At 38.6% G+C, this 26,847-nt stretch overlaps 1 long non-coding RNA gene across 1 annotated transcript; it reads right to left on the reverse strand.

Annotated features, from left to right (window-relative positions):
• Positions 1-20,253: 20,253 nt before the first annotated feature.
• Positions 20,254-21,484, reverse strand: LOC107824032 (uncharacterized). The gene is made up of 2 exons (XR_001656777.2): positions 20,811-21,484; positions 20,254-20,564 (listed from the first exon to the last, which is right to left on the reverse strand). It is a non-coding gene; the product is annotated as an uncharacterized LOC107824032 (long non-coding RNA).
• Positions 21,485-26,847: the final 5,363 nt, after the last annotated feature.

Consider the following 26,847-nt stretch of genomic DNA (forward strand, 5'->3'; position numbering starts at 1 on the left):
TCTCAACCCAGACTTACCACACGAGACCCAAGAATAAAACCACACCGTCTAAGGCTCATAAGCCATTAGGTACTCTCTTAAATGTTTCCAAAAGCACCACGTTCAAAATACCTACCCCGAAGGGACTTCCTATGAATCTGGAACCATTACCTTCCTAATACTGATATATAGAATCCTATAGTTAATGTAGACAATACCACAAGTCTTGATATCTCCCAAATGAAAACTCAGTTCCTAACCACATATACGACTTTAAAATACCCCATTGTTACATGTAGAATCTTGAACACATTGGAACCATTATCGAGAGTCATTCACCCTATTCAAACTGCAATTAGCCTGATCGAGCGAATCAAACAACCCGTGCCTCATTGGAACTCTAACACCGCAAAATATGACATCATTCCATTACAACCAAGCAACATCATGCTCTATGCACCGAGCATCCTTTATCAACAAAAACTCAAGACATTCCGTGATTCTCACACACCTATGAAGCATAATATAATCTTCGTCAAAATTTTCCTTTACTCGAGCCATCCTCGGTCTCAACCTCCGTAGGCCATAACTGGTTCACCCAAATGTCACAAACCGGAGCCAACATAGCACATACCATGCAATCGCTTGATCAATAGCAGACCCCCCACTTGTCTCAAAGCCATAGATCAAAACACACCATAACTCATAATGCATATACTCTATTACTACCATAATACCATAGGGAGGATTCAACTAAATCCTTTCATAAGCTTATACAACACACCCATCTAGTACTTTAAATCTTCAACAAATCTTGCATTCATCCTTGCAACAGTCAAGCCTACTCCCTTAAGCAACTCAAAATTCAAATTTCAACACTTATATTTCACTTGTAAATGAGACCTTCTAAAAGACACATAAGGATCACACAACCTCGGAACACTTCGCAGGCACCTACCTTGTCTTCAACTAACATTTCTGTATACCTTCCACCGTCAGAAACATTACGCAGTGACTTAGCCTTCCTGAGTCTGAACTCATACTGCAACATGAAATTTACTTCACTCCCAACTAGGACACATGAAAAGATTCTTCACACGCCCATAACTCGGGCTATAATTCGAATCAAGACGGAAATCAAGCACCTAATAGTTCTTCTATCCTCCAGCATACCTTTCTCGTCACTTCCAAATCATACAAATACATCTCGCAGCACTAACATTCTCATTACATAGCCATCCAGCCATCACTTCCACTAATAAGGAAAAATGCCGAACATATAAATTCAAAAGCACTTGCTCACACAATCAGCACCTTGGTGCTCAAGCTATAGGAAAAAATCCGGCCTCAAGTCCTCCAGACTGGCCCAACATCAACACACAGAGATCGTATCTCTCCCCTCGATCAGGGAATCACAAGCCATCAAGGCACATCTAATACTGAGTGCTTATGCGCGCATACGAACGCGTGGAAGGAATTTCAAAAGTTACTTTTCAACATGAATCAAGGACGCACGATAAGAATTCAAGAATGTGAAGTTCTTCCTAAAGTTCTGCAGCCTCTCGAGGATAAATACAGAGGTCTCCGTACCGATCCGCGAGACTCTACTAAACCTGCTCATGACTCGTAAGACCTATGTAACCTAGGCTGTGATACCAACTTGTCATGACCCTAAACCCGAACCCGGTCGTGATGGCACATGTCATGAAGACAAGGCCAGCCAATTATACCCAATTCACTTTTTAAACAGTCTAAAACATGATATAGCAATACTAAGTAGCGGATAATGTCAATAAGATGCGAAAGTACAACCCAACACAGCCGTAACCGGAGCGTCACAAGTCACGAGCATCTACTAGGGTATAAATACAACTGAAATCCTGGAGTGTACAAATACATTCTAATGAAAAGAAGAGAGAGAAAAGCAGTGTTGCGAACGCCGGCAGCTACCTTGCTAAACTCTGATGACTCTGCCTCCGATCAGCCAAAACATACATGAATCTGCACACAAGGTGCAGGGAGTAATGTGAGTACTCCGACTTAGTGAGTAATAATAATAAATAAAGACTGAAGGCAAGAAATCACGTAAAACATATCAAGATGCTGTATAGAAGCAGTCCAAAACCAGTAATGAAAGCAGTGAAGCTGTAAAAATCTCTTAAAATATCTTAGCTCAATTTAAACTTCTTTAGAAATGACTTTTTTAACAGTTACGCAAACGAATGCAAATAATTAGTACAGATAAGCATAGAAATCCGCCCCTCGGGCACAAATACACAATCAACAGGTAATGACAGGCAATTAAAACTCACTGTGGAACATGATGCTTAGCCCAAAAATGTTGTTTGAAATATCATTTCAAGTGTTAAAGCAAAATAAACTTGGCTGAGTTTTGAAAACAGTGGAAAATAACATGACTAAGCTCAACTATAAAATCAAAACAGTGAGGAAATATCAACAACAATCCCCGAAAGATTCAAATAGCTGGCACTAGGCTGAAATATGGCATTCAGCCCAAATAATGATGATAACAATTAGTTTTCATTCAAATACACAGTAAAATCATCAATCGGGACGGACCAAGTTACAATCCCCATTAGTACACGACCCCATGCTAGTCGTCAAGCATGTGCCTCACCTCAAGATAGCACTACGATGTGCAATCCGGGGTTTCAAACCCTCAGAGAATCATTTATAATCATTACTCACCTCGAACCGGCTAATTCTCTACCTCGCGACGCCTTTGCCCCTCAAATTGGCCTCCAGGCGCGTCAAATCTATCCAAAATCAGAACGAATACGTCATAATATGCCAAGGGAACAAAGCCCAAGCGAGAACAATCAACAAAAGGCGCGATTCCCAAAATTACCAAAACTAGAGCCCCGAGCCCATGTCTTGGAATCGGGTAAAATTTACATTTTCAGAATCCTCATACCCTCACGAGTCTAACCATACCAAAATTATCCAATTCCGATACCATCTGGTCCTTCAAATCATCATTTTATATTTTTGAAAGATTTTACAATTTCTTTCCAAATTCCATCCCAAATCACGAATTAAATGATGAATCAATGATAGATTCATGTACTCTAGCCAAATATGAGTTAGAATAACTTACCCCGATGAATTTCTTGAAAAACCTTCGATAAATCGCCTAAATCCGAGCTCTCTAGGTCAAAATATCAAATAAAACCCAAAACTTCGTATTTATAGAATACCCCACAGATTTCCACCTCCGCGGACCGCTCAAAATCGACCGGGGTCCGCACAAAACCAGTGTGGTCCGCACAAAAACGACCGCGGCCGCACACGCTTTCCTTTGCAGTGATAGGCTTTAGTATTTTTTCCAAACTTTCGCTACAGATGTCCAAATTGTAATGTATTTACCTTTCTGGAAACTAGACACGAAGGGCTACAACTGTGGTTTTTGAATCATCTCCAAATACCTTGTAGATCAGAAGATATGAGCTTCCGAAATAGGACCAGTGAAATATTCCCCACCGCGGCCGCACTGCATTTTTTGCGGTCCGCACAGCACCTACCGCGACCGTACTTCATTTTGTGTGGTTTGCACAGCACATACCGCGGCCGCACTTCTTTTTATGCGGACCGCGCGAGTGGGTTCCAAGGCCTGCAACCCTTCTGGACCTAATACAACTATGATTTTCGGCCTAAAAAATCCCGGAACCTACCCGGAACTCCAGGAGCTTCAAACCAATTGTACCAACACATCCCATGACACTGTTCAAACTTGTTCAAAACTTCAAAATGCTCACAACAACATCAAATCACCAATTTAACATAGGATTCAAGCCTAAGAACTCCAAGAACTCTTAAATTATGCTTTCGATCAAAAAGCCTATCAAATCTCGTGCGAATGACCTGAAATTTTACACACATCCCAAATGACACCACGAAGCTACTACAACTCTCAGAATTCCATTCCGACCCCTATATCAAAATCTCGCCTATCAACCGAAAAACGCGGAAATCTCAATTTTGTCAATTCAAGCCTAAACCTTCCACAGACTTCCAAAATGCATTCCGATCATGCTCCTAAGTCCCAAATCACCTAACGGAGCTAACCAAACCATAAAAATTCCAATCTGAGATCAAATACATACAAGTCAAATCTTGGTCAAACCTTTCAAATTTTAAGCTTTCAACGGAGACTGTTCTTCCAAATTCATTCTATTTAACCTTGAACCCAACACCAACGATTTACATAAGTCATAATAAACCACACGGGGCAAGTCATGCCCAAGAACTGGTGAACGAAGTGCAAAAGCTCAAAACGACCGGTTGGGCCGTTACAGGTACCCTCTTTTATTTCTGTAGCACTCGTACGGTACCTTTTTAACTTCCCCATATGAATATATCTCAAGTATTATAATGTCATGCTGTGAGGATGAATTCTCCATGTTGGGGTTCACTCTATTTATCTTGCACGATCTGCTGACTCATCTGTAACCTCCTATTTAGCCATAACCAGGCTCTTCCTTAATCAACTATTAACTACTCATTGGCTCTTTCTCATATCCATATTCCACGTAATCTTTCTTAGGTTATTTCCTTTGTCTTACTAGCTCCATATTTATCAAAAATATCCCAGGCAGAAACCCTTACTTCCTTTTCTTGGTGCCGTGCTTATATAATGTTCTGGAATCATAGCATATCTATAACATTTGAATAAGTACAATCTCATCCCTTTCTCATTCTTATCACATTCTTCCTTTATCATTCCATAGTTACTAGATCCACTTAATTCTGACTTAATACCACACCATTCCATATTCCCCCTTTAGGGGTGTACTAAGAGTTGGAGCTACGACGACCTGCCTATAGATGTTTTACCTTTTCATCTTTGGCATCCTTTCATATCATCGATGATCCTTACTCGCCTTACGATAGTCCTTCCATACCAAGGATAACAAAATTTCCTCACTTGCGATGGTGACATTTAGTGTAACTGTCACATATAGTCGCTTAATCTTAACTTTGCTCACATTGCTTGCTTTAGGGAAGCGTCTTCCTGAATGACCTTTAAATGTTATTCTTCTGTCGTCCATTCTATTATTGCTGGAATGCAATCTGAAATTTTCGTGATGCCAACCATTATCAAATCACTCAGTTTCTAATTCGTGTTTAGTTTATCTTGTTCACCAATACACATAAATTTCTATTATTATGGGGTCTAACTTTTCCTTCTGGTAGTCGTGTTAGAGTCACGAACTTATTTCTCAAAGTGACGATATAACTTTATGGCATATACTCTTTTGTTGTCTCAAGGCTTGTCACCTCTTGTATTTCCCTTCACTTGACTATAAACTCTGAAATATTGTCATTTTTTATCTACCGTTGTCATCCATGTATCACATCTTACTCATAATGCTTCATTAACTCTCTTCTTATTTTCTTGCTAACATTTCTATCAATCACTTTATTCTGAAAACTCGAACAAGACATTCTTTTGCCTTTAGCTTCCCTTTGCTCCATCCAATGGCTCTTCAAGTTGGTTAACGTTCTTGCTTTACTAGGGACGCGAGCCACACTAAGGTAATATGTATCCCTTCAAGGCTTATAGTACATGTCTTTGTAGTACTCATATCTGGCTGCACTATTTTAAAGTGTACCATCTGGGTGTCTCACAAGGAGATCTATTAGCACATTTGCAATATCCTTCGGAAATGTCAACAGACACAAACAATTCATCCATCATATCTTCTTATACTACTTTTATTAACCCCCATATGGCATATTTGGAACGGGTGCGACCAATTGTATGTACCTCTGTTACTATTGAATATAACTCAAAAATGTTCCTCTGCCTCAATTATAAACGCTGTTAACCTTCATTAACTGGGTGCCTCGTACCCTTCTTCATCTTGCTTCTTTTGCTTGTTGAAACTTGTATTTATTTTCTTAATCTCTTATTGTCTTTCACCATAAATATAGATAGACATTCTTGCCTTAAGACTTCTTATTAGGAAGCTTACACTTGTCAGTACACCCATGATCTGCTAAAGATCTCACATTTACTTATCGTAGGCATCATACAAAAGTGTAATTCCTCTAACTCAGCTCGTCCACAACTATCTCTCTTTCCAACCTTCTACCACACGATCTAGAGTAAGAATAAAGAGTGACAATCCTAAATTCCCTGTAGCCTCCTGCTTATAAGTGTGGTGTACGACACACCCATAAACAAGACTCTACTAGACACAACTTGTAGAATCTCTAGGACAGAACTGCTCTGATACCACTTTTGTCACGCCCCGAACCCGGGGGACGAGACTGGCACCCAGTGCCTCACCTTTCCTTGTGTACTAACTTGCAACTAAGGGACTCTAAACATATGATGTCATACTTTGGCCATGGGCCACATTGTAAGATAACTGCGAATGCTGACTAAATGTCAATATATAACTGGGCCGACAAGGCCATCATAACTATTACAGCTAACAAACCAACCAAATATACATACAAGGCCTGCAAGCCCAACATATTGCACTAACTAACATGATATGTCTACCCGCTGTCACACCTCCTTTTCCTTACTCGAAAGGGGTATAGAGGAGTTTTTTCTAATTTAAGTGACAATCGAAACGAGATTATTTAATTAAAAATTAGAGTTGCCACTTGAGATAATTTATGGTGTCCCAAGTCATCGGTTCAAATCTCAAATCGAGGAAAGATTGTCTCTGTTTTACAGTCCGCGAACACAGAAATCCGGGTAAGGAATTCTGTTAACCCGAGAGAAGGTGTTAGGCATTCCCAGGTTCCGTGGTTTTAGCACGGTCTCTCAACTGTTATTATTGGCCTATTTATTTGATTTTAAAATATCTTTGAAACCCATGTGCATTTTTATTCCTTGTAAATCGCTTTTAATAATCCAATTGTTATATAACTAATTATTTGATTACAAATTGCTAATCATATCACGGGAACCGTACCCACGACCCACAACGTGTTTGTTTATTCAACAAGATTAAATTGTGGCCGGGTCACATAAATATACCCCCGAATTTTAGAAATTAAGTATCACAACTACGTCACGGGAACCGTACCCGTAGCTATGACAATTATGTAATTAAACGCATCTAAAGCAAACTACGAGAATTTAAGGTATTTTCTACACTAATTAAGATATCGATATGAGGGCCATAGACTAGGTGATTGTACGGAACACCTCAATTTTATTAAGGGAAAAGGCATCCAACTAAATGAACTAGGATATTCATATTTAAAACTAATCTAAGACTACTTTGAGATTATTGAGGAAAAATTATGTTGGACTGGCAGTGATGATTTGACGAACTTGGTCTAATGTTCTCCATCAGTTAGTGGGTTCAAAAGGATTTCACAATTGTGAGAATTACATCAACCCAAAGATAATGCACCAAAATCATGCCAATGAAAAGAATAGCACAAACTTCCACATAGGAGCATGTAATTACCAAAAGTTCAACATACAATGTTAATTCAACCCTTCAAAAGTCATAATTATACATGTCCATTAAAGGTCATTCTCAATGACTAAATGTTAGAACAGTAACTCGTTAATTTAAACCAACCCAAATTATAGAATTAGAATTTCCTTATTTCGGATCCTTTTTCAAGTAAAGAAATAGCACTCATATTTTAACGCATCCAAACACACGAATCTACACTCATTATTGTAGGAGGTTATCAATTCATATGACCACTTTCGATTTTATGTCCATTCGAATACAACTCATTGCAACTAAGGAAATGGGTGAATTAATGAAATGAAATCTGAGCCAAGATAGAAATAAACCAAATAGTAAACTCTCTGCCCAGCTTGGTGTTTTTGCATAAAGTCTAATCATTAGGCATTAGAATAAATTCAAAGTGGCAAATACCAGGAAAAGAAAGAAGTAAGCTCATCAATGACTATACAAACTTTAAGCTATTTGCTAGGAAAATCTTTACTTAATAATTGTTTCTAGTCTTTGACTAGTCCATAATTGCGAGTGAGATTCATACAAACACAAAGGCTTCCGATGGGACTTTCATTTACAGTACCCAATTCCCAAACATAAAAATACAACAGAGCTTTGAATCATCAAGAAACCATTCAACTCATATGTAAATCAAAATAGGCAGTGAACTTATTCATGACGCAACAAATGACTCTGAAAAGGCCCATATTTTATTGTAAATTATTAAGTACAAACAAGGAGGGTACCTATTTGCTTATAGGGGAACTGGAATCAACCAACTAATTGAACAGAGAAAAGCTAGAATAAGTCGAATGAAATCAGAAACAAACTCGAACGGAACTGAAAACGGCACCGGAATTCCGAACCCAAACACAAACTCCAACTTAAACTTCAATCCAACTCCATTCTTGAGAACCAGAAATCAGAAACAATGCTGAAATTTTGGTAATTTTCGATTTCTTTTGAAATGAAGTAAAACTCAAACAAAATCAAACTCAGACTATTTTTTTTTGTTTTCTGAAAGAGGCAAACTAAATTTGAAAAATCTCACAAAAGGAACTCAATAACCCTAGAAATTTTCGCTCTACTAATTTTTCCAAAATCTTCTAATTTTTCTCTGCCCTTTAAACAATAAAAACTTACCTTATATATAAACCTCAAAATCTCGAAGCTTCTGCCAAGAATCCGAAAAAAAATCCAATAGGGACAAATGGAAGGCATGAATTAATTTCCATCGATCCACGGCTCCCATTCATCTAGCAAAACGCTCAAGCGTACAAAATTGTGCAAATTCGGAGGGAATATTCTCATTTTGTCAGAAATTCGTCAAGATTAGAATATCCCTCCCCAAATTCGTTTTTCTTTTCTCTTTTTTTCCTTTTCTATAATTAATAAAATCCTAAAATTAACTCCTAAATTAATTTAAGTTGTAAAATTAAACTAATTGTCCAACTATAATACTTATAAAATTAGTTGCTCCTAGATTAAAAGAGAAAATTACTAATCTAAAATTAGAAAGAAAAAAATGTATAAGTAAACCAATTTTTGTGATTTTCATTTTTAATGAAGCAACTAATTACTTAGCTAATCCTAAAATGTGAACACAAAGTCTAAATGCAACGCATCGTATTTTTGGTATTTTTTTTTGTGATTTTAATAAAAGCAAACTTACACAAAAAATGCAAATAATTAACGAAAAATCCTACAAAAATCCTATAAAATTGCAAATAATTGAGAAAACTTTATTTCTTTACTTTGTAGGAGTATTTTGTATAGGGCAAAAATTACGTGCTCACAGCTGCCCCTCTTTGCTCGAAAACACGAAGAGTTTTCGGGCAAAGATAAAGTGAGTGGATACGAGCGATTTTTGCCCATTTGAATACTCCGTGGGAAGCATTTTTGAAAGATCTGACCGAACCTTGCTTCTGAGGTTGCCTACATATCCTTGGCTATAAAAGAATCAGGTCAGTGTAGTTTAGGAAAATGATGGAAGGATGAGTTGGAGAGTCGAGTAAGGTGCTGTTCTGTCGAGGTTCTGGTCCGCGGTCCAGTTATTATATCAACATCTAAAATAACTAACTAAGCCTATCAGCTATGAGTTACAAAGTTTCTATTTGTATGTCTTCAAAAATTAATCTTGAATCCTTTATAGCTCTACGGTACATCTTGAACTGTTGACTCGCACTCTCAAGGCGAGCTTCTGTTGTTGCTAACTTGAATTGGATTCTAAAATGAGTTCCCTTGTTTTCCAGGTGGGTGCCTAATTGCCGAAACCTGAACTGTATTCCCTTGTTCTCCAGGTGGGCGTCTGATCGCTAAAACTTGAACTGTATTCCTTTATTTTCTAGGTGGGCGCCTGATTACCAAAACTTGAACTGTATTCCCTTGTTCTCCAGGTGGGCGCCTGACTAATGAAACTTGAACTGTATTCCCTTGTTCTCCAGGTGGGCGCCTGATTACCAAAACTTGAACTGTATTCCCTCGTTCTCCAGGTGGCGCCTGATTGCCAAAACTTGAACTGTATTCCCTTGTTTTCCAGGTGGACGCCTGATTACCAAAACTCGTATAGTATTCCCTTGTTCTCCAGGTGGGCGCCTGACTGCTAAAATTTGAACTCTATTCCCTTGTTCTCTAGGTGGGCGCCTGATTGCTAAAACTTGAAATGTATTCCCCTGTTTTCCGGGTGGGCGTCTGATTACCAAAATTTCAACTGTATTCCTTTGTTCTCCAGGTGGGCGCCTAACTACTGAAACTTGAACTATATTCCCTTGTTCTCTAGGTGGGCGCCTGATTGCCAAAACTTGAACTATATTCCCTTGTTCACCAGGTGGACGCCTAATTGCCAAAACTTGAAACTGTATTCCCTTGTTCTCCAAGTGGACACCTGATTGCCAAAACTTGAACTGTATTCCCTTATTCTCCAGGTGAGCGCCTGATTGCCAAAACATGAACTGTATTCCCTTATTTTCCATGTGGGCGCATGATTACCAAAACTTGAATTGTATTCCCTTCTAACTCGAACGGTATTCCCTTGTTCTCCAGGTGGGCGCCTGACTGCTGAAACTTGAACTATATTCCTTTATTATCTAGGTGGGCGCTTGATTGCCAAAACTTGAATTGTATTCCCTTGTTTTCTAGGTGGGCACCTGATTACCAAAACATGAACTGTATTCCCTTGTTCTCCAGGTGGGCGTCTGACTACTAAAACTTGAACTATATTCCCTTGTTCTCCAGGTGGGGGCCAGATTGCCAAAACTTGAACTGTATTCCCTTATTTTCCAGGTGGGCACCTGATTACAACAAAACAGACAAACAAACAAAGAAACTTTTCTGCCAGTTTGGTATCTGGGCGCATCTGTGAGTGTTAATCGAATATTTTTATCAAAAGAGCTATAAGAACTCAAAAGCTAAATTCCATTATCCAGGAGGGCCCTGACAATTGAACTTAAATCCCATCGTAAGAGTGAAAAATTCAAAGCTAACTTATATTTCCTAAAGGAAGAGATCACACTAAGTCTTGTTATCCATGAAGGTCTTGGAATTCAACTAAGTCCCATTATCCATGGGGGTCCTGGGAACCCCAAAAAATTGAATCCAATTATCCAGGAGGGCCCTGAAAACTTTAAACTAAATCCCATTATTCAGGAGGGTCCTGAAGATTTACGGTTGAACCTGTCTGGTGCATGCTTTTCCCACGAAGGATTCCTCGGAATAAACAAAATTTCCTTCCCCTGTTTTAGTCAAAGAAAATTTTATCAGTTTAAAAATGTGGTGGTTGGTTTGCGGTATTCTTACTGAAGGTGGCCCTTTCACTGTCGTGCTTTGCTTTAAATGGCTGCCTTGAACTAGCCAAGAATTGTTTGCCTTTCTAACTGAATTTCAACCATAGGACCTTGAATGACCCGAGTACTCTACACCCAACCCACTATTTCTGTCCTTATACCTGAACCTCTGTATCTTCCACAAAATTCCCAAACCACTCGACCAATGGAGCTTTCACTGACACCTTATTTTCCACTTTGCATCATGCCATCTTTAGTATGTTTTGGCCACACTTTGCTTTGTGCAATTTTGAAGTTGGTAGTAAGCTTTGAAATCCTTTCTCACTTGCTTAAACAAGGCTGACATTGGAAAAACCTTAGAGAAATAAAACCAAAAGAAATGAAATACAATGACTTCAAGAGTTAGGAATAAAGAAGAAAATCCAAAACTGGATGACTATTTGAGGGAGAAAAAGAAGGAGACTTATCTGAGTGAGGCAACTGGCACCAATGATCATGACATGCATTTCAGATTAATTAGCCCAGCCCGTTCAGTCAATCACCTTTCAGTTGTTATACTTTATGCCCGGGGTTTCCATAACCCAATCTCTTCGCCAAGTCACTTACCTTGTTCGGCTTGCGGTGCCCCGAAGGGTTTTCACCAACAAACCTCTCTCATTTGTTAAACTCTCAACTTACTATCGCCTTTTGGTGCCCGTGAGGGTTTTCATCAATAAGACTCTCTCATTTTAATTTCTCTTATCTTTCCATCGACCTACGGTGCCTGCGAGGATTTTCACCAATAGGCCTCTCTCATTTATTCATTTTCCTTGTATAGAACTGAGTGTTGCCCCAAATGACTAATACCTCTATCTCGCCTGACTTGGCATTCCTCAAAGATTGATCGGAAGGTCTTTCTTTGGACCATAATGTGGGCTTTTGGATAGGGAGGAAAAAGATATTGTAAAGGCTCAAAAACAACTGAAATGGGTTCAAGATTGCAACTTTTGGAATCAGATCTCCTACGAAATTGCAACTTATGCCCCAGTTTCTTTGCCTGGGGACTTTTGAATTTTATTTTGATGGGACCAAACCGTGAGGCTGCCTACGTATCCTTTAAAGGAATCAGGTCGAACGTAGTTCATGTCATAGGAATTGCTTTGTTGTTGTTACTTTTCTCTTTTCTCTTTCTTTCCCTCTTTTTTTTCTTTTCTTTTTTTTATTTTTTCTTTACTCTTTTTCCATTCTTTTCTTTTTCTTTTCTCTTCTCTTTTTATATTTTATGTATCCGTATTACTAACTTTGCTTCTGATTCCAAAGGAGGGGTATGAAAGAAAATAAATAAAGCTCAAGAGGGTAACAAAGGATAAAGTGTTTAGATAGTAGAATAAAATGCCTTCGTCATTCCAACCTTCAAAACATGCTAAGTACAACAACATAATTTAAACCAAAGAAATCATACATAATATCTTTTGACTGCATCAAAATTGATAGCCATATGTACACATTTGCTTTCTATATCTTTTAAATACAAAGCACCATTGGACAATACTCTCGTTGCGATGAACGCCCCTGCCAATTTGGGGCGAATTTGCCTTTGCTTCAGCCTGATGTGGAAGCATGCGTTTCAATACTTGCTGACCCACTTCAAATTTCTAGGGATGAACCTTCTTGTTGTATGCTCTTACCATTCTCTTTTGATACAACTGTCCATGACACACTGCTGTCAGTCTTTTTTCGTTAATAAGACTTAATTGCTCCAAACAGGTTTTGGTCCACTCATCATCCTCAATTTCGGCTTCAGCAACAATCCGAAGAGATAGGATTTTAACTGTTGTGGGTATCACTACATCAGTACCATTTACTAACAAATAAGGAGTTGTACCTACTGAAGTACGAACAATAGTGCAATAGCCTAACAAAGCAAAAGGATACTTCTCATGCCATTGCCTGGAACCTTGCACCATTTTCCGAAGTATCTTCTTTATGTTCTTGTTGGGTACCTCGACTGCTCCATTCGCCTTGAGGCAATATGGGGTGGAATTTCGATACGTAATCCTAAATAGTTGACATACTTCTTTCATCAGATGACTATTAAGATTAGCACCATTATCTGTGATGATCACCTTTGGGATTCTGAACCGACAAATGATATTTGAATGAACAAAATCGACCACTGCCTTCTTGGTCACATATTTGAATGTCTTAGCTTCAACCCACTTAGTGAAATAATCGATGACCACCAAAATGAACCTGTGCCCGTTTGATGTTGCGGGCTCAATTGGTCTGATGACATCCATGCCGCAAGAGACAAAGGGCCAAGGTGCGGACATTGTATGCAAATCGGATGGCGGAGAATGAATTATATCTCTGTGTACCTAGCATTGATGACACTTGTGCACAAAGCTGATGCAGTCTTGTTCAATCGCGAGCCAATAATACCCAGCTCGAAGAATCTTCTTTTCTAGAACATACCTGCTCATATTCAGCCCGCAAACTCCAGAATTTACCTCGGTTATGATAGTCATGGCCTGCTTAGCATTGATATACCTCAACAGCCCAAGATCTGGAGTTCTTTTGTACAAAATTCCCCCATTTAAGAAAAATCCACTAGCCAAACGTCGAATTGTTCTCTTTTGATCACCTGTGGCTTGTATTGGATATACCCCCATCCTGATGTTCTCCCTAATATCATGGAACCATGTCTCACCATCAAGTTCTTCCTCGACCACATTATAGTAGGCATGCTGATCATGAACTTGAATATGCAGAGGGTCAACATAAGCTTTGTCCAGATGGTGCAGCATTGACGCCAAGGTAGTCAAAGCATCGGCAACATCATTATAGATCCTTGGAATATGCCTGAATTCTATTGATCAAAACCACTGACAGATATCATGCAAACATTGTCGATACCGTATGAGATTTAAATCCCGTGTCTCCCATTCTCTTTGAATCTGGTGCAGCAGAAGGTCCGAGTCTCCCAAGACCAAGACCTCCTGGACTCCTATGTCTACAACTAAACTCAATCCCAAAATGCATGCCTCGTACTCAGCCATATTATTGCTACAATAGAAACGAAGCTGAGCTGTAATAGGGTAGTGATGCCCTGTCTCATAAATAAGCACGACCCCTATCCTGACACCTTTCATGTTAGCAACTCCATCAAAGAAAAGTTTCCAACCTGGTCTTTCAACCTGCTTTACCTCATCAATATGCATCACCTCTTCATCGGGAAAATAAGTCCTCAATGGTTCATACTCTTCCTCGATCGGGTTCTCGGCCAAATGATCGTCCAATTCTTGAGCTTTCATCACGGTCCGAGTCACATAGATAATGTCAAACTCTATGAGCAAAATCTGCCACTTCGCAAGTCTTCCTGTGGGCATAAGCTTCTAATAAATATACTTTAGAGGATCCAGGCAAGAAATGAGGTACGTAGTGTAAGATGACAGATAATGCTTCAACTTTTGTGCCACCCAAGTCAGGGCGCAACATGTCCTTTCAAGGGGAGTGTACTTAACCTCATAGGATGTGAACTTCTTGCTGAGATAATACATGGATTTCTCCTTCCTGCTAATGATGTCATGTTGACCCAACACACAGCCAAACGAATTATCCAATATCGTTAGATAAAGAATTAAAGGCCTCTCGGGTTCCGGCGGGACCAACACAGGTGGGTTTGACAAGTACCCTTTGATCTTATCAAATGCCTCCTAGCACTCATCAGTCCATTTGACAGCAGCATCCTTCTTCAGCAACTTAAAGATGGGCTCACAAGTTGTCGTCAGTTGATTAATAAACTTGCTGATATAGTTTAAATGCCCCAGCAGACTCATCACCTCAGTCTTGTTCCTTGGAGGTGAAAATTATTGGATAGCCTTGATCTTTGACGGGTCCAGCTCAATGCCTCGACAACTAACTATGAATCCCAAAAGTTTTCCAGATGGAACACCAAATGCACACTTGGCAGGGTTAAGCTTAAGATTGTACATGCGGAGCCTCTGGAAAAACTTCCTCAAATCGCCGACATGGTCGTCCTGTTGCTTTGACTTTAAGATCACATCATCCACATAAACCTCAATCTCCTTATGTATCATGTCATGGAACACAGTAGTCACTGCTCTCATGTAATTTTCCCTAGCGTTTTTCAAACCAAATGGTATTACCCGGTAGCAATAAGTCCCCCATGGTGTGATGAATGCCGTCTTTTCTACATCCTCCTCATCCATCAAGATCTGGTGGTATCCCGCATAACAATCCACAAAAAACCAATCTCATGCTTGGCACAGTTGTCAATCAGAATGTGAATATTTGGAAATGGAAAATTATCCTTTGGACTTGCTTTATTGAGATTACGGTAATAAACACACACTCTGGTCTTGCCGTCCTTCTTTGACACTGGCACAACATTAGCTAACCAAGTGGGGTATCGCATGACTCGAATGACCTTTGTGTTAAACTACTTTGTGATTTCCTCCTCGATCTTCACACTCATGTCAGTTTTGAACTTTCTCAACTTCTGCTTGACGGGAGGGAATGCTGGGTCAGTGGGCAATTTTTGAACCACCAAGTCGATGCATAGACTCGGCATGTCATCGTATGATCATGCAAAAATATCTTTATATTCAAACAATGCTTTGATTATTTCCTCCTTGATTTGCGGTTCCAAGTGTACACTTATCTTGGTTTCCCAAATGCTGTCTAGATCCCCTAAATTAATTGCTTCAGTTTCATTCAAATTAGGCTTGAGTTTTTCTTCAAAGTGACTTAGCTCTTTACTAATTTCCTCAAATGCTTCCTCTTCATCATATTTTATTTCATCAGCACACTCTATTTCTTGGATTATTATTTCAGAATTAGATTGGCTTTTAAGATTCTGCTGAAGATTCCTCATGCATGTCATGTCATTGAAACCAGCATAAAAAGAACTGTACAAGGAAAGAAAAGAAAATGACACTATCTGGAGTAACGGAAAAGGAAAATTACATTTCATTAAAATAAAGGATAGAAGTGTTTGTACATCAAAATAGATGGAAAATAGAATTTGAATTACAACCCTAGAATAATCCAGATAAACTGAAAGAAAAACAAAGCAAACTACCAAAACTCCTTCCGGGTAGGGAGAAGAGTGGCATCGCAATTGTTAATATTCACTTTTGGCCTAACAAACTGCACACCCGCCTTGTTGGAACCTTCCCCGATTTTTACAATGTTCACTTCATCAAACAGACTCCGGAACCTTTTAACCAATTCCTCATCAAAATCAACCATTGGTCTTGGAATTGTTGTCACTCGACGCTTCACCACCCCTGCCTTGATGAAAGACCTGGAGAGACGTGGACTGGCTTAGGGAGCAACCATGCCTTGTTTCTCAGCTTTCGAGCCTTCTTTACATCATCCCCAGTAGGCTTGAACCCCAGACCAAATGTGCCCAGATTTTCACGCAAGGACACTGGCTACACGATGCCTTGCAGAGATGCACCCAGACCCTTGCTCGGCATAAAACCATTTTTTAACATCTCGGTCGCTACCATGACGATTATAGATGCTAACTTTGGACACAGGATGTATTCCCCTTCCGGAACCTTTTCAATTTTCACCGTCTCAGACACTTGATAGACCCACGGACCCTTATCCTCTTCAGCCTCAATAAACGAGATGGAGGTATCATTGAAAGCACATAAATTCTCATTGCCATGCACGACGATTTCTTGTCTATCCCATTCAAACTTCACCATCTGATGTAAAGAAGACAGAACCACCTTGGCCACATGTATCCAAGGCTTACCCAACAACAAATTGTAATAAACAGCCACATCCAGTACCTGAAACTCCATGGTGAATTCGACTGGTCCTATTGTCAACTCGAGCATGATGTTGCCAACAAAGTCTTTTCCTCCTCCGTCAAAACCTCAGATGCATATGGTTCTTGTGAATCCTCTAATCATCAACTTTTAACTTGTTTAGAGTAGAGAGAAGACAGATATTTGCACTAGAACCATTGTCGACTAATACCCTGGTGACCACGGACTCTTCACATTTCACTGTGAGATAGAGGGCTCGATTGTGCTCCGTACCCTCTAGAGGCAAATCATCATCAGAGAATGTGATCCAGTTAGACTCAAATATCTTATTGGAAATCTTCTCCAGATGGTTCACAGTGATTTTGTTGGGGACGTGAGCTTCGTTCAGAATCTTCATCAGAGCCCGTCGGTGCTCATATGAATGGATCATCAATGATAACAGGGAAATCTGAGCAGGAGTCTTTCTCAACTGTTCTATGATAGAGTAATCTTGTACCTTCATTTTTCTCAAAAACTCCTCCGCTTCTTCTTCAGTGACCGGTTTCTTCACTAGAACTAGATTGTCTCTAAGTGTTTTATCTTTCCTTAACTCTTCCGGGGCAAAACATCTCCCCGAACGAGTTAATCCCTAGGCCTCGTTAACTTCCTTCCCCTTATAGGTCACTATCACTCGCTCATAGTTCCATGGGACAGTCTTGGTGTTGTCACACCTCATTTTTACCACCCGAAGGGTGTATATAAGGGAGTTTTTCCAATTTAAGTGACATTATTCGAAATGAGATTATTTTATTTAATTTTTCAGAGTCGCCAATTGAAATAGTTTATTTGTTTTCCCAAGTGACTGGTTTATTTTAAATCCCAAATCGAGGAAATTTTGACTTTATTTTAAAAGTCTGCGAACCAGAAATTCTAAGTAAGGAATTCTGTTAACCCGGGAGAAGGTGTTAGGTATTCTCGAGCTCCATGGTTCTAGCACGGTCGCTTAAACTATTAATAATTGGCCTATTATCTTATTTATTACACGTTTTAAACCTAGTGTGTATTTTTAAACTCTATAACCGTTTTTAATTATTTTATGGGATTATTCTGGAACAAGTTACGATTGTCATACACTTGTTTGTTTGATATACATTGCGGATCATGTCACGGGAATCGTACCCATGATCTACTACATGTTTAATTTATCAAAGTTATTAGAAGTTGTGGTCGGGTCACATAAATGTACCTCGAACTTGGAAATTAGGTATCACAACTACTTCACGGGAACCGTACCCGTAGCTATGAGGATTTTGTTATAAACGCGCCTAAAGCAAACTATGAATGTTCAAAATGTTTTCTACACTAAGTTATAATATTAATGTGAGGGCCATAGATTCGGTGATTCAATTGTGAATGACACGTCTCGATTTATCTTTAAAAGATTTGTATTTCACTAAAGCAAACTAAGGATGCTCCTTTTTAAATCTAATTTGAAATTAGGTATCACAACTACACCACGGGAATCGTACCCGTAGTTGTGATGATTTATTTAATCGCGCCTAAAGAGCGCTACGATGTTCATTAATTAATATCCACAAAGAAGTTGAATTACAATAAGCTCTGCCTTAAACCTCAAAGAAATAAGCTAGTAAACTAATAGGAAGTTTTATTATTTGGTTCCACTGGGTGAAAAATCTGCAACAAATAAGAAGTCTCCTGAAACTTCACATAAGCAAGCAAGTGAAAATTATGCCTAACTAGTTCAAGAATGCTCCATATAGCTTGTAGGTAAAACTCACCTTCCTTATGCATTAAAAATAGGTGCTTGAATGGATGTTTAAATTGTTCTGTCAGTTAGGAACTTTCAGAAGTACAAATCTTATCACAAAGGAAAAGATTGCTAAGACTTGGTCATGACAGCTAAAAGAATGGAATGCTTAAATGCTGCAATTGCATTATTGACATTTGAACTGCAACAATTTTCAAGCAGGAAATAGAGTTTCCTCGATACATACTGCAATTTCAAAAATTAGAGATTTACCATCCAATATCTTATTTATTATATTTTGCTCTTTCTCTGTTAACAAGCATGCTTGGAGCGTAATTTGAAATTTCTAAATGCAAGCCGTAGTGTATTAGCAACTAATATCAAAATACCCTAATATACCAATAAGAATATTTTTATTTACCCTCTTAGAACAGCAATAAGCAGTAGAAGATATGAAGAGCGGATATTACAAATATTTTTCTAACGTGTTTAAGATACACACGGGAATTGTACCCATGATCTACAACATGTTTAATTTATCAAAGTTATTAGAAGTTGTGGTCGGGTCACATAAATGTACCTCGAACTTGGAAATTAGGTATCACAACTACTTCACGGGAACCGTACCCATAGCTATGAGGATTTTGTTATAAACGCTCCTAAAGCAAACTACGAATATTCAAAATATTTTTTACACTAAGTTATAATATTAATATGAGGGCCATATATTAGGTGATTCAATTGTGAATGGCACACCTCGATTTATCTTTAAAAGATTTGTATTTCACTAAAGCAAACTAAGGATGCTCATATTTAAATCTAATTTGAAATTAGGCATCACAACTACACCATGGGAACAATATCCGTAGTTATGATAATTTATTTAATCGCACCTAAAGCAAGCTACGATGTTCATTAATTAATATCTACAAAGAAGTTGAATTACAATAAGCTCTGCCTTAAACCTCAAAGAAATAAGCTAGTAAACTAATAAGAAGATTCATTATTTGGTTCCACTGGGTGAAAAATCTGCAACAAATAAGAAGTCTCATGAAACTTCACATAGGCAAGCAAATGAAATTACACCTAACTAGTTCAAGAATGCTCCATACAGCTTGTAGGTAAAACTCACCTTCCTTATGCATTAAAAATAAGTGATTGAATGGATGTTTAAATTGTTCTATCAGTTAGGAACATTCAGAAGTACAAATCTTATCACAAAGGCAAAGATTGCCAAGACTTGGTCATGACAGCTAAAAGAATGGAATGCTTAAATGCTGCAATTGCATTATTGACATTTGAACTGCTACAATTTCAAGAAGGAAATAGAGTTTCCTCGATACATACTGCAATTTCAAAAATTAGAGATTTACCATCCAATATCTTATTAATTATATTTTTCTCTTTCTCTGTTAACAAGCATGCTTGGAGCGTAATTTGAAATCTCTGAATGCAAGCCGTAGTGTCTTAGCAACTAATATCAAATTACCCTAATATACCAACAAGAATATTTTTATTTACCCTCTTAGAACAATAATAAGCAGTAGAAGATATAAAGTGCAGATATTACAAATATTTTTTTAACATGTTTAAGATACACAAATTTTCTTTCTGTACATACCTCACTACATATTCCACTCAAAAATCTGTTCAAGAAAACCTCCTTCGCGTAATTGCTTTTTGAACATCAAAATCCTTTACATAAAAGGGTTAAATGCTAAAAGACCAGACTCTAGTCCTATATACTCCTTCTGATTTAGCAGTAGTTCTTGCTTTTCTGAGGGGCACAAGGGAAAGAGATACCATCCTGTAAGCGATGTATGCAGAGTAGCTAATAAAGTCAATCCTTATGGTCGATTAATGAAATTATTACACTATTTGCACAAAAATAAGGATTAAAGCTTGTATTAATGAAAAAAATGTAGCAGGTGACCAAATTAATTCCAATAGGCATCATATTTCATGAGAATAACACAAGATCTTCAAATCTAAGCAGGAAATCAACTGTTTAATCACTTACTAAAAGAATAATACAGAGAAGTTTCAAACTAACCTGGGTAAACAAAGAAAACTTGAATAAATCGACTAAAGTTAGAAAACCAACCCAATTGGAGCTAAGCAATTCCAGAAACACTAAAAATCAGAGGAATCGAACAATGACTGAAATTTAAATCAACCTCTTAGCTTCGAAACAAGTTATAAAGCTCCACCAAGCTCTGAAATCCCCAAAAAATGTGAGAGAAGACAAGGATTTGAAACTGAAAATCAGCTTTGCAATCTTTGAATTTTAGCTCTAAACTTTATAATTTTCACTTGTTGCTAGAGGCTTCAGTGTGTGTGTGTGTTAAGAAGCAGTGTGTATGAGAGCCAAAGTGAGAATGGAGAATAAGAAGGAAAAAATGGAGAAGAACCGGAACTCAGATGCGCCGTTTTCGTGTTTTGTATGAGAGAGGGTCCGATTTTTTCTTTTCTCTAAAATCTGATCTCATTTGTCTTAGGTCTATGTTTTTATTAAAGGTTAAGGGGTTTGGGTAGGTTAGAGAGGTGGGCTGGACATTCTTTGAGGGAATTGGGCCATACAAATTGGCCCATATCCGAAATTAGACCCAAAATAGCTTCATCCCCCTTTTCTTTCTTTGTTTTCTTTTTCTTTTCTTTTCTTTGATTTTAAAAATCCTAATTAAATTAATTAAGTCCTAAATTAATATATTTTGTAGAAATTAAATTTTTTTTATTTATTTTTAACATTAAAATGACTAATTAACTTAAAATTAAAGAAAAATGCTAATTTTAAAGACTAAAATCTAAATATGTAAAAATGACAATTTTTGTGATTCTTTGCTTAATAAAATTAATTTTTACATGAAAATTAAACCTAAGATGGAATGAAATTAAAACGTGATAATTTTTTATGATTTTTTTTATGATTTTTAAAATATTAAAAATGCATGAAATGCAATTAAATAAAGAAAAACTTCTAAAATCCCTTAAAAATTATTTTTGATATATTTTTAGGAGTTATTTACATGCAGTGCAAAAATTAGGTGTTCACAACTGCCTCTCTTTGCTCAGAAACATCAAGAGTTTTTGGGCAAAGATAAAGTGAGCAAATACGAGCAATTTTTGCCCGTTTGAAACTCCATAGGAAGCATTTTTTGAAAAAGTCTGACCGAACCTTGCTTCGGAGGTTGCCTACATATCCTTGGCTATAAAGGAATCAGGTCAGTGTAGTTCTGGAAGTTTTGGTAGCTGGGACTACCAAGAAACAGTGATTTCACTGCTGTTGCTGCTATTTCTGCTTGCTGAGCTCCTTATTACATCGAAATAAAAGATGAAAAGCTAAAATAGCTACGCCTATCAACAACGAGTTACAAGATTCCTATCTATAAACCTTCTAAAGCTTGATCTTGAGTCTTGGATGGTTTTTTCGCAGACTCTGATCTGAATCTTGATACTTATTAGTTGCAACCACTGGTTCATTCTTCTTTAGCTTTTCGAATCAAGGATGGACATGCAAAACTTGTGACTTCAATCATATCTTGGGCAGTCCGCATCTTTTCTCCACTTCTATACTTAGAGTTCAACTTCTTTTCCTTTATTTGGGTTGAGACTTCTTCTTTTGGTCATCCCAAACCTTGTGCCTCACGGTGATAACCTATTCAGGCACCAAAGTTTTGCCCCAGTTTTCACTAGGAAAATTTCGTGAGTTATTGCAACAAAAATCTAAACTGTTTATTTATTGAAAGCAATTAAAATCGGGATTGTGTATCCCTGAGAAAAAACAATCAGGGAGTGGAGACCCTATATCTAGAATGCAATCAAATAGGGATCGGAGGCCCCAAGTTGGGAAGATTACCAGGTTATGCTGAAGAAATGACCGGGTTATGCCGGAGAAGAAAAATGCCCTCGGGTTATGCCGGGAAAGGTCATTGGGTTATGACGAAAAAGAAAAAGGGTCCTCGGATTATGCCGGGAAAGGTCATCGGGTTATGCCAGAAAAGAAAAAGGTCCTCGGGGTATGCTAGGGAGGCACACAGGTTATGCCGGAAAAGAAAAAGGTCCTCGGATTATGTCGAGGAAGTCCACGGGTTATGCCGGAAAAGAAAAAGGTCCTCGGGTTATGCCGGGGAGGTCAACGGGTTATGCCGGAAAAGTCATCGAGTTATGCTGGAAAAGAAAAATGTCTCCAGGTTATGTCGGGGAGGCCCACGAATTACGCCGGAAAAGTCATCGGGTTATGCCGGGAAAGAAAAAGGACATCGGGTTATGCTGGGGAAGTCCACGGGTTATGCCGTGAAAGTCATCGCGTTATGCCGAAAAAGAAAAAGGTCCTAGGGTTATCCCAGGGAGGTCCCCTAGTTATGATGGGAAAGAAAAAGGTCCTCGGGTTATGCTGGGAATGTCATCGGGTTGTGTCGGAAAAGAAAAATGTCCTCGGGTTATGCAGGCGAGGTCCGCGGGTTATGCTGGAGAAGTCTACGAGTTATGCCGGGAGAGTCATCGGGTTATGCCGGAAAAGAAAAAGTCATCGGGTTATGCCAGAAAAGAAAATGTCCTCAGGTTATGCCGTGGAGGTCAACGGGTTAAGCCGGGAAAGTCATCGAGTTATGCCAGAAAATAAAAAGATCCCCGGGTTATGTTGGGGAGGTCCAGGGGTTATGTCGGGAAAGTCATCGGGTTATGCCAAAAAATAAAAAGGTCCTCGGATTATGCCGGGGAGGTCCACGTGTTATGCCGGGAAAGATTAGGGAGTGGGATCCTATACTGGAGAAGACTACCAGGTTATGCTGGCATCGACTAGGGAATGAGACCCTATGTTGGGCAAGACGTAGCTAGAGATTGGAGATCCTATGCTACCATAGTTTTGAATTTTTCTTCTTCTTCTTCTTCTTCTTTTCATTTCATTTTTTTGTTTTATTTAAGAAAATGAGTAAAAATGTGGGAAAAAATTTAGAGGAGACTTCCCTTTTGGATTGATTTTTGCCCCGAAGCTATTTCTAGCCCTTGGGCAGTTTCTGTTTGGTTGCACCTGCTTCTTGCAAGGTTGCTTTGGATTGCACATGTTTCATATTTTTAAACAAAGAACAATTGTTAGTTTGAAATGGTAGTTGGTTTTGTGGCCTTGAATGTTTCAATCACTCGGTCTCGACCCAGCTTCTTAGATGAAGATCTCAACTACAACTGCTTGTTCCCTGAGGCCAATTTCATTTCAGGCCCTGGAGAACCTCTGGTTTTTTTCCAGACTTTTTGCCATGACGGTTGGTCGATGGAACTCAACCTTTTCGGCTTTATTTTGCCTTCGTAGGCCTTTCCTTTTTGACTTCCTTTTCTTTTTTTCTTTCTTTTCCTTTTTTTTAACTTCGGAGCATTGGGGAACTTTTGGCTCCTCAAACTTAATCGCAACAGCTAGTCACAGGGGACTTAACCTTTTTCAACTTTATTTCACCTTCATAGGCCTTTCATTTCTGGCTTCTTTCTTCCAACTTCAATTTCAGAGCATTTGGGGTACCTTGGCTTTTCAAACCTTTGCCAAGACAGTTAGCCACGTGGGACTCAACCTTTTTAACTTCATTTTGCCTTTGTGGGCATTTGACTTTGATTTCATTTTTTTCCAGGAGTTTTTCAATTTCAAAACATCAGCCGCCATGGCCAGTCGAGGTTGACTTGATGCCCCCGACGAGGCTGGGTGACTTTTTGCATATTAGCTTGTATCAAATGAGAACCCTGTAAATCAGTATAACCATTCTTTCTTTGTCTTAGCTTCGGAACAAAGTTAGAGTGAAAGGGATTCAAAGAAAACAAACAATAGAATGGAGAATGAGTTTAAAACAAGAAGTGTCCCTTTCGGAGAAAGGAAAAAAAGGACTTATCTGGAGTACATGAGGACTTCATTGAATATGACATGCCTTTTGGACTGGATGCCTGATCTGTGTAAACCGTCCGACTCTCAGAAACCCATCACAACTTTTGCCTCAAAATTGAGAAACATTGCCAGGACTCTGTCGATGTCAATGGCTATGAGAATCCTCTTTTCGTTCAGGGGCACCCTTTGCGGGTTTTCATGAGCTAACCTCTCTTATTTCTCTTCTTTCCATCGCCTTATAGTGCTCTTTGCGAGTTTTCACTAAAAAGACTCTCTCATTTTCAATTTCTCTGCTTACCATCGCCTTACGGTGCCCGTGTGGGTTTTAACTAATAAGACTCTATCATTTTTTATTTCTCTCATTTTGATTGCATCAGATCCAAGTAGATGCATTCTCTGATCCTTGAACATTCTCACCGATTGATCGAAGGCCTTGAACATGATTTGGGGTAAAAAGAATTTGGATTGAATTACAACTTTGGAAACTTTTAGGCTAAACCATCGCCGAACCATTGTAACTTCTTCCCCAGTTTCAACTTTTGGGGATTTTGGATTTTTATTTTGGTGTGACTGAACCCCAGGGAGAGGCTGCCTACGTATCCTTTCGGAATCAAGTCAAACGTAGTTCAGGGAAACTTTTGTTTTTGTTTTTCTGTTTTGTTTTGTTTTCCCTTTCTTTTTCCTTTATTTTTTCATTTCATTGTCTTTTTCTCCCCCTCTTTTTTGTATCTTTCTTTTCTTCTCTTTTCCTATTTATTTTTCTTTTTGCCCTTTTCCTCCTTTTTTGTATTTTTCTTTTTCTTCTCTTTTCATTTTTTTTTATTTTTTTTCAATAACACTTTCAAGTTCCAAAGACGGTAATCAAAGAAAAGTAACCGGCTCAAAGAGTTTGCAAAGGATTGATAGTGTTGGGTAGCGAGAATAAAAGCCATCTTCATCTCAACCGGAGAACATTATTGTTATATAGAAGATCCAACATAGTACCTTTTGACTGTACCTATGTTGAGAGTTGTTTCAGGATCATTTCCTTCGACATTTCCCAGGTACGACGCTCTCTTTGGCAGTACCTTTGTTACCATGTATGGATCTTTCCAATCTGGAGCCAATTTTCCTTTAGCTGTTCCAACTCTTTGTTTTATTTCCTAAAACTTATCTTCTTTGCAATCTAATTATTGATTCATTAATTCGAGGTCTGACAACATTTTAGGATCTGGGCATGAAGTCTGCAAGCATGTCATGTTATTGAAATCTGCATTTAACAGAACTAAAAAGATAGCAAGAAAAATGACAAGATTAAGAAAAGAGACATTCCTGGACAATGAAATATTAATTTATTTGATTTTTTTTGATTTTTTTTTTTGATTTTTTGATTTTTTTTCAATTTTTGAGATAAAAGGGTTTCCATCAGAAAGTAAGACAATAATGTAAAACATCCGGATCACACCTTGGGATAATTCGGAGGCAGAAAGGATAGGAAGAATGGATACCGAGACTCCCGTCTGATGGGGAACTTTTAGGCTTGACGAACATTTTTTGGCTTTTCTTCTATCTCGGCAATGGCTGCAATGGCCTTCAATGCTTGATCAAATTCCTCATCTTCAAAAATCATTCCAACTTTTGGCTCGCTGTTGTGGGCAGGCAACAAATTGTTCATCACATCAGGAGCTTTTTCATCCTGTAAAACAATTCTTTTAGCTTCAATCAAATCTTCAACTGCCATTTTGAGGGTCCAACAGTCCTTTGTACTGTGTCCTACTGCCCCAGAGTGGTATTCACATCTAGCATCAGCTCGGTGCGAGGGGAAATCAGGGTTCGGCCGATTCGGGGCCACTGGCTGCAATAGATCTAGCTTGATTAGCTTTTGGAACAAGCATTCACCAATAGGGGTGAACTGATTCTTTCTGAAAGGCTCTATTGGCCGAGGATTGTATTGAGGATCATTTGGTTCAGGATTATATGGAGCTTGGTAAGGATGAGCATTTCGGGAGGTCGAGCTCGATTTTGTGGATAATGTTGTGGCCGCGGGTAAGGTTGCATGGTCATCACCGCATAAGGAGGCAGTACCATGGCATAAGCAGCATCTTGAAGGGGATAATAGTGTGGTGGGACGATAGGAGGCACATATGATTGGTTGAATGACCTGCGGGCCCCCCTCGAGCTTGAACCATCATGGCTCCCTCTTCACTCCCATTTTTATTCATCAAAGCCTCCGAACCATTCTGAGCAG

Source organism: Nicotiana tabacum, chromosome 6, assembly GCF_000715075.1.
Source record: "Nicotiana tabacum cultivar K326 chromosome 6, ASM71507v2, whole genome shotgun sequence".
NCBI classification, from domain to species: Eukaryota; Viridiplantae; Streptophyta; class Magnoliopsida; order Solanales; family Solanaceae; genus Nicotiana; species Nicotiana tabacum.